This window comes from Triticum dicoccoides, chromosome 6A (genome assembly GCF_002162155.2).
Source record: "Triticum dicoccoides isolate Atlit2015 ecotype Zavitan chromosome 6A, WEW_v2.0, whole genome shotgun sequence".
In the NCBI taxonomy this organism is placed as follows: Eukaryota; Viridiplantae; Streptophyta; class Magnoliopsida; order Poales; family Poaceae; genus Triticum; species Triticum dicoccoides.
This window is the reverse complement of record NC_041390.1, coordinates 349,795,471-349,805,226: the sequence shown is the minus strand read 5'-3', so window position 1 is coordinate 349,805,226 and position 9,756 is coordinate 349,795,471.

The following is a 9,756-nucleotide window of genomic DNA, read 5'->3' as shown; positions in this document are numbered from 1 at the left end:
ATTCCCATCTGCCACATAACCGCGGGCACGGCTCTCGAAAGTTTAAACCCTGCAAGGGTGTCCCAACTTAGCCCATCACAAGCTCTCACGGTCAACGAAGGATATTCCTTCTCCCGGGAAGACCCGATCAGTCTCAGAATCCTGGTTACATGACATTTCGACAATGGTAAAGGAAGACCAGCAAGACCGCCCGAATGTGCCGACAAATCCGGATAGGAGCTGCACATATCTCATTCTCAGGGCACACCGGATGGGCAAGACATCGGGTTGTTGTCGGATTTCGGGTTCCGGCAGACCCTTGAGGTTTGAACACTGGGGTGCGCGCGGAGATTTCGCTTCCTACCTACCTGCACCCCTCCGCCTCGCTAAGATCTAAGCTATGGAAAGAACAACACAAGAGACATAGGGTTTATACTGGTTCGGGCCACCGTTGTGGTGTAATACCCTACTCCAGTTTGTGGTGTGGTGGATTGCCTCTTGGGCTGATGATGATGAATGATACCAGGAAGAACAGCCTCGCGAGGGTCTGTTCTTGGCTGGGGCGATGAACTGCTGGGAGGAGTTCAGCCACCCTTCTCTCTCTCTCTCTCTCCCTCTGATCGAACCCCTCTGAACCCCTCTCTTGGGTGGGTGGCTGGTCCTATTTATAGAGGCCCTGGTCCTCTTCCCAAATATCGAGCGGGAAGGGAGCCAACAATGGCGGGCTAATTTAAAGGGGGATAGCTAGTACTCGCTATCCTGACAAAAGTAGTTTTCGCCTGCACAAAGCTCTGGTGGTGACGCCGTCCTGGGCTCCACGATGACCTCTGTCTTACAGTCTTCCTAGTCTTGGTCTCGTTGCACCGAAATGGCAACCTTTGCCTGATGCCTCGGTACTCCGCGGCTGCACTTGCCCCCTTTGTACCAAAGAGGAAAGGAGGACAATGCGCGGGCTGGCACCCGCCTGGCGCCCCTGGTCGTCATGACTTGCATCACGGGCACCTCGTGAGGTACCCCGCCTTGATCTCTCCGCCTCCTCGCGAGCCAGCCTGATGAGGACGTGCCTGAGGAAGCACCGTGTCATCCACCCCGCGAGGCTTGGCCCCTCGCGAGGGTCTTGGGTCTGTGTTGATGAAGATGGGTCGTGCTGGGCCCCCCCTTGAGCCACGCCGCAGGCCGTAGGCAGGCAAGTCTGGGGACCCCCATTACCAGAATGCTGACAGTTGTCATAGACCCTGGTTGCCCAGGGGGCACCGGACATCGCCCAGTTCGGACCAACACTTAGAGAAGAACTGGCCTGGGGGGTTAAACATAAAGATGACCCTCGGGAGTGTGACTCCCAAGGGAAAAGTGGGTGGTGGTGGGGCAAATGTAAAACCAAGGTTGGGCCTTGCTGGAGGAGATTTATCCAAAGCAAACTGTCAAGGGTTTCCCATAACACCCAACCGTGTAAGGAACGCAAAATCAAGGAACATAACACCGGTATGACGGAAACTAGGGCAGCAAGAGTGGAACAAAACACCAGGCATAAGGCCGAGCCTTCCACAATTTACCAAGTATATAGGTGCATTAAAGTAAATAAGATAGAATAATGATATCCCAACAATATCCATGTTCCAACATGGAGCAAGCTTCATTTTCACCTGCAACTAGCAACGCTATAAGAGGGGCTCAGCAAAAGTGGTAACGTAGCCAAACAACGGTTTGCTAGGAAATGTGGGTTAGAGGCTTGACATGGAAATATGGGAGGCATGATATAACAAGCGGTAGGTAGCGTGACATAGCGATAGAGCGAACAACTAACAAGCAAAGATAGAAGTGATTTCAAGGGTATGGTCATCTTGCCTGCAATGTTCTCAGAGTTGTCGAAAGCTTGATCCTCGTTAGCGTACTCAACAGGTTCCTCGGTCACGTACTCGTCTCCAGGCTCTACCCAAAGCAAAAACACAAAGCAAAAGACCAACAATCAATAACGGTGCAATGCACAAGCAATATGATGCAAAACATGGCATGATATGCAAGACATGATATGTAATGCATATGCGTGCTCCGAAAGGGAAGAATTATCAAGGCATCAACTTGGCTAACCAAGTATGCCACTGGAAAGATGAGATGATTTCGGTTGAAATCGATATAAAGATCACCGGAAACAGATGCACGGTTTGCAAATGGCAAGCAAAACAAGGATGGTGCAAAACAGTAATTAACAGCATGATGCCACTTAGCATGCAACAAGAAACTAAACTAATGCACTCCAGCCTAACAACAAAGTATGTGGCAGTGATGTACAAGAGATGCTTGACAAAGCATGAACACTGAGATACGGCTAAATAACACAAGAGCAGGTTCAATCAAGCATGGCAAAAGTGCAAAAGATATCAGCATCACAGACTTAGTGAAAATACTAACATGTTAAAAACAACATCAGGAAGCAATGTTTACAGCAAGCAAACAACACGCTACAGGAACATATCATAGCAAACCAAGAAATGGCATTATTCTACTAAAAGTATAGATCAAAAGTCCCTTACTGAACATGATGTCACCCATGTAAACGTAGAAAGTTTTATTAACAGTTACAGACTTAGTAGAAAAATAGAGCATGGCATAAATAGATTCACGATAGCAACTTTCCGAGCTCATGCCACTCACCACAAAGCATTGCATGACAAAACAAGCATAGAAACAGCAACATGACATGTTCATGAAGCTAACCATGGCAAGAGAAAGTTCATAGGATGCATGGATCACTAGCAACAACCATAGCAATATTGATTAACATGTTAACATTCTGCCAGGAACATTTTATAGCAAAAGTAGAGCAAGAACAAGACATGCTAAACAACTCCATAATTGCAAACAGGGGCACGGATGGAAACAGCAAAATCACATGTTCAACACATCCTTACTGAAGTATCCCAAAATAAGCATGGATCTCACTATAGCATCAAGTTTACATGGCATCCAAATAACAGCAGGAAAAAGGACTTAGCAAAATCCTAAGTCCCTAAAAACAGCAACATCATGAAGCCTAGTTTGCATGCTTGTACTAGTAACCACATAGATCACAAAAATACAAGACAAGCACCCCTGTAAATATGGCATCGTGTATTTCAAAACTCATATAGACCTCATACTCATATGATGCACATATCAAATGCAAAAAAATGACAAAAACCTCATAAACTGATAAGTACCAGCAGTTAACATTTTATAGCACTCTTGCATTAATGAAAATGGCATCATAAAGAACATGAACATGCATGGAAATTCTTCTAACATGAAGAGCTCAACGAGAGTAACATTTCTACATATCATATGCATGAAACGGAGCTACGTGCATGGAGTTATGATGATCACAAGATGCACACACAATATGAGCTTTCCCAAACTTAGAAAAAAAAACATGGGCACAGAATAGCTAAAACACGACCAGGCGGCGGATTGGCCGGGTGCTCACAATGGGTCACTCGGGCCGGACAAGGAGAGGAGGCAGGCCGGGCCGGGGAAGCTGGGGCTGGGCAGGGGAGGCGCTGGCCCACACGGCCGAGCAACGGCGTCGTCCTCCTCCCGATCCCGCCTGGATCGAGGAGGCAGGGCGGCGGTGCCCTGCGATGATGGCGAGGCGGCGGAGCCGAGGTGAGGCGGGGCGAGGACCGGCCGGAAGCGGGCAGATCTGGAGCGGCCGGATCCGTTCCTGGCGGCAGCAGTGTCGGACAGTGACGGGAGCTCCGGGTGGTGGGCGGAGCTCAATGAGAGGTAGCGCGGGACACGCGGCACGGAAGCCGAGACGATGGCCATGGTGGATGATGGCGGGAAGCCGGTGAGGATGGCGAGCGGCGCTAGGGCGGCGCGTGGGCGCCTGCGGGAGGCGCTCGGGCAGATCTGGCGGATCGGTCCCGGCGGGCCGGCACGGTGCGGGGGAGCGGCGGGAGAGGTGGCGCACTGCCATTTGTTGCGGGTGGCCGCGGAGTTGAGGTGGCATGACGGGATTGGCTGGAGCGATGTGGAGGGCTGACATGTCCGGTGGTGGAGGAAGAAACATCCGGCGTCACGAGGGGAGCAGTGCTAGGGTTTGTACTGTGCGAAAATTCGGAGGGGATCACATATATATTGGTAGAAGGAGGTGGGAGTGTCCAAATGAGGTGCAGTTTTCGCCAACACGATCGTGATCCAACGGCGTAGAACATGGAGATGGTTTAGATGGGTTCTTGGGCTATTTTTGGAGGGGTGTTGGGCTGCAACACAAAGAGGGCTTTTGCGGTTACCCGGTTAACCGTTGGAGCATCAAACTGCCTCCAAATGGAACAAAATTTGATAAGCGATCTACCAGTAGTGTACCAAGGCCACTTGGCAAGTCTCGGTCCATTCCGAGAATGTTTAACACCCGCTCACGAAAAGAGACAAGAGGATTGCGCCGGTGCATGTAGGAGTGTCGGATAGCGAAACAGACAACAGGGAAAATGCTCAGATGCATGAGACGAACACGGATGCAAATGCGATGCACATGATGACATGATATGAAATGCATGACATGAACAAAATGCAAAACAAAGACAAAGACACAACTACGAAGGGGAATCTCAAATCGCATCTCCGGAAAAGGCAAGAGTCGGAGTTACAAATATGGAAAGTTGCATCGGGGGCGTTACAACACTCCACCACTACGAGAGGATCTCGTCCCGAGATCTAGGATGGCACCGGAGGGAAACTGAAAAGGAAGAGAACAGGTAAAACTAAGTTGCTTCTTCAACAAACGAGTGAAACCAAAGAACCTTGATAGGTTAAACCATTCCGAGAAAAGAATACAACGGAGATGAACAAAGTTGGAAACACTCCATTAGAAAAAAAAAGAACAAGGAAGAACAAATTCAGACAACACTCCGGTTAACAAGAGATGCAAGACTTGATACGATGAAAAGAACTTAAGAAGAGGACACAACACTCCGGTTAAATGGATAAGCATGAAACAACACGATCCTCACAAACTGAGATGATGAGTGAAGAGAGCAACATCACAATGCCTCCAGAACAAATGTCAGAATGGAATCAAAAGAACGGAGGAGAAAACAACATCTTCTACCTCAAATGAGCTAGAAAAGGCATCCTTAGGAGAAGGATCAAACGGAGTTGTTGGAAAACCAACAACGAAAAGATTAAGCTTGTTGTCGGCTTATGGAAAACACGTCAAAATCTTGAGGTGGAATTCCGCCACTAACGAAAAACAATAGATTGGATTGATATAAACAAGGAGACGAGAAACTTATTTCACCGGGAGGATAAATGGAGAACTTGGGTCATTTATAAGCACCATAAATAGCAACAATCCTTAGGGAAAGCTTTAGGTGAAATATAACCCAAGATAATTCCAATGAAGAGATTGATGGGTTGCAAAGGATCTCATGAACGAATTGAAAATGATGGGTTTACAAAATGTCATTCCAGAAAACTTGTGAATCATGAAACACCAAGCAATTCTCAAAAATGACGTAACACCACCTCAACAGATAAAGTATAATGAATTGCACTTCGTAATGCAAAATGAAGAATACTTGAGCTCCTCTAAAAAGAATCTCGATGAACACTTCGAGAAGGAATTAAATCCTTGATGAACAACCATGTAGAGCCTCCATGAAGAACTCCGGTAATAAAAGGATAACGAAAACAAAGAGAAGTTGAAAACACAAGGTGAAGCCTTGCGATGATTTAGATGGAGCTTCGTGGTGATATAACCGAGAAAAAATTGGAACTCCGGAAAGAAAGAAGAATCATCTCGAACCGAGAACGTGATACGATGAACAACTCCGGAAAGAAAGATGAACAAATGAAATCAAGAATTTTGATGAACCTCCAGAATAAGGAATTGAATTTACTCGGTGAAACAAGAATAAGAATTACATTACGCTTATCCTTAACCAATTTAAATTGATGACGAGCAACGGATTTGGCATACTACTTATTCTCGTAGAAAGGATTAAGATAGATATTGCGCAAACTTGAGAAGGTCTTTGACGAAGCACCGGTAGAATTTGGAAAGAACAAATGAATTGATACAATAACAACGGAAGTGAATTCTTGAACGAGCCGCCATAAGAATTGAAAACGAACGAAGTAAAAGGGGTGAATCACCGGTAAGAATTATAAAACGAATGAAGATACTTGAGGGAATTTGATACAAGAGAACGAAGAGATCACGAGCTGATTAGATAATACTTGAATGATGCACCGGTAAAATTTGGAGAACGAGAGCTGAAAGCTGAGAATGAGTAATATTTGAAAAGATGGCCTTCGAAGGAAAGAAATGGAAACAACTCATGAAATGCTCCGGATGGGTGAAAAGAATTCTCACAATCAAAAACAATTATGAGAGGATGGCATCAAGCTTGAACTGCGCATCTTTGGAATAACGGATAAGATTTGGAGGAAAAACTATTCTCCGATCTTCAAATGCAGAGAATGACGAGGAGAAACACCACCATGAATTGTAGAGGCACTCCAGAATGAAAATTAAAAAGGTTGAACCCACGATGAAAAGAATTTGAATGATCTTGAAGAAAGACATATGGCTAATGACAATCCATTCTGACGTCAAACTTGGAAAAGAATTTAAGAGTAACTCCAGAAAAAAATAGAAGAGTCAGGTAAGATCCTGGGAAAAGACCTTTGGGTTAGGACCCACTCGAAAGATACATCGTTGAATGATTTAAAACAGAGATTGCGCCGGTTGAATTAAATGGCTTGAATGAGATAACATTCTCGAAATAGCTTGAACGAATACATAGTGGAGACACGAATCTTTGAGATATCTGCAGCACTCTAGAACAAATGAATGGCGAGAAGTGGATGATTAAGAGGTGCACCGGTATGAGAAAACATATGAAACGAGGAAAAGATATGAGCGACAAAACTTGAATTGAGTCCACCGAAAAAGAAAAGAATGAAGAATGATGACCTTGTAGAGCATCTTCATGAGAACCAACGGGTAAGAACATTGACGGAAAAGAATGGAGAGACACCCCATCAATAAAAGGATACATGATTTAAGAAATCTGAGTCCTTGAAGAAAATGGTGGGAGGGGAAAACAAAGACAACTTGGGTCAGATGAAACAAACAACGTTGGGAAAAAACGCTAAGAGGTGATCTTGCGAAAAGGAAAAATGATAGGGTCAACTTGAAGAGAAACGCACTGGTTGGAAAGAATTGACATGACAACCTCGATGATCAAGAAGGATTGGTGTTCACATAGAAATGTGAGAAAACCACTTAGGGAAGGTATGGAATCAACACTTGACATTGAAGCAACTCGAATACTACAAACCAAAACAAAAAAAAGGGTTGGCTTGCAAAATAAGCCGGAACAAACATATGATAGATCCCATATCGTATCATGTGTCTGTTGGAAAGATATTCTAGGAGGCACTTGAATTCCCACCTATAAAACTCCCGAATTTTCTGGTTATGCAATCAGGTGTTGGGGATACACGGGAAGCATAATATCTCACTCAAACTAACAATTCCTACATCCAGCTGTATCCATCCTTCAACACATAACCAAGAAACCTTCGGAAATCATGTACCTCAACCTTTGAAAAGCATTCGTTATAAGAGTTTTGGCAATACTCCCGAAATCCCGCCCCAGTACTGGGTGGCGTCGAGGTTATCTCACAAACAACTGCATAAAAGAGATTTTCGATGTCGGCGAAACTCAGGTATTCCAAAACTGCAATGATTAAATTGTAACGACAACACCTCGGAGCTCAACTCCCCGGGACACTGCCACAACCCCTAAATGTCAGGAGGCACCAAGAACAATGTTATCGTCACAAAACTATCGGAACGATTCCAAGATACCCGCATGATCCTAAAAAAATTCGTGAAATTTGAGGAGAGGAGAGTCAAAACTTCTACGACAGGAGGCCCCACCAGAGCGACGAAGGGACTGAGGAGTAACAAGAATTCTACTCTTTGATATGTATAATCCTAAGACTCAAAACATTTTGTTCTAGACTAAACAACATCAGCGATTCAATCAAGCAGGGGGACCCTAAGTCGGGGATGGCTCTGATTATCAACTTGTAACAACCATAATGCGGCTATATCTCCCACGTGTCGGGGCATGACTTAGAGGCATAGCCACATGGTAGGCTTGTCACAAGAGGGTTAATCTTCACACATTCCACGTACTAATAAGAAAGGTGTTGGGGATATAGCTACTAGGTATGACCCGCCCAGGAGGGGCCGGGTCAACCCCAATGGCGGGTTACAGAAGAAGCCCAATAATATTCAAGGCGATAGTTTTTTAAAGACTTATAGAAGGCCTAAAGCCCAGAGGCGGCTTAAGGCCCAATATTGTAAACCTCCGTATGTAAGGAAAGACTTGTAAAGAAAGGCATATAAAAGAAGTCACTGAGCCGGACACGTTTTATGAGCCAGTCGGGACTCTGTAGGCCACCAGGCGTCAACCCATGTATATAAGGGGACGACCCGGCGGCGGCTTAGGACAGGAAACAACAACTCGATGCCAGGAAAAGCATATTGGCTCCCTGGTCTTCGAAACCCCAACAATTCCAACACAACTATATGTAGGCTTTTACCTTCATCGTAAGGGGAAGAACTAGTATAAATCTCTCGTGTCCTTTGTCCCGATTAACCCCTTTAAGCTTCCTAGTTGCGATGGCCCTACGACTAAGTCCTTTTGCTAGGACATCTCCCGTAACAATTCCATGACAGTTGGCGCCCACCATGGGGCCAGCGCACGGTGGATTTGAGTTCTTGAAGGGCAACTTCGAAGGGCTCAAGGGATACGCTGTGGGCCAGATGACTAAAAGTCATCGCAGCAAGCTCTACATCAATGGAGAAGGCTAGGGTCCCGAGGCCGGCTCAATTGAGTATGGGTACCGAGTCCCCTTCGATGGAATCCATGTCTTCATTGTTGGATCGGCGAGTTAGGCCCTGAGCCAGACGTCCACACCAACCTCGTCGAGACGGCTCAGCGCGTGAGATCTGCCCGGGATCAACCTACCGTGAGGCATGCCTTCGTGGGTTGCATCCATTGAGGTGAATACTCTAAAGGATCAGTGGATGGTGGTGAGACAACCATCTGTTCCGATGCTACATCATCAACATGCGAGAAAAATTCTTTGTACCAACTACAAGATGGCATGCTTGGGGGTTGTTCCGATCGCTGCAGTATTCCGGACCCCTTTGAGCCACCGAATCGAACCGGAGTCTTCATGGCTGGCACTCAACCCGGGCAGAACTCCATGGCTGCAGCAGCAACAACCACCAGGTCGGTAGCGGTCAGGTCAGGAGACCCCGCGCCCCCCCCCCCTCTCAGATACTAATGGACCTCATGGATAAGTTGACGGCTCTGTTGACTGCTGTGGTGGAGCCGGCGGGTAAGGCTCAGCATGACGCGAAGGTGGCACGGGTACGCGAAGAGATGGCATGGGTACGCGAAGAGATGGCTCAGGCCAAGGAAAATTTAGCAGCAGAGGAGGTCAGGATGGCCACGGAGCGGGCGGCTTTGGATGCTCGTGCTCAGCAGCTCCAAGCGGAGACTTTCTGGCTCTCGGTGGATCTGAACGCGTCAACCCAGGTCATGAGGAGAAGGCACCAGAAAACTCAGTCATGTCTGCCTCTAAAGTATGATCCTAGGAACCTTTTCCACACACCTGGGGCCGGTCCAAGTAACCCGCCGGAGACAAACCAGATCACGACACCCGGGGTGCCGATTCAACCACGGGCCATGGAACATCCTCGCATGAATACCGCTC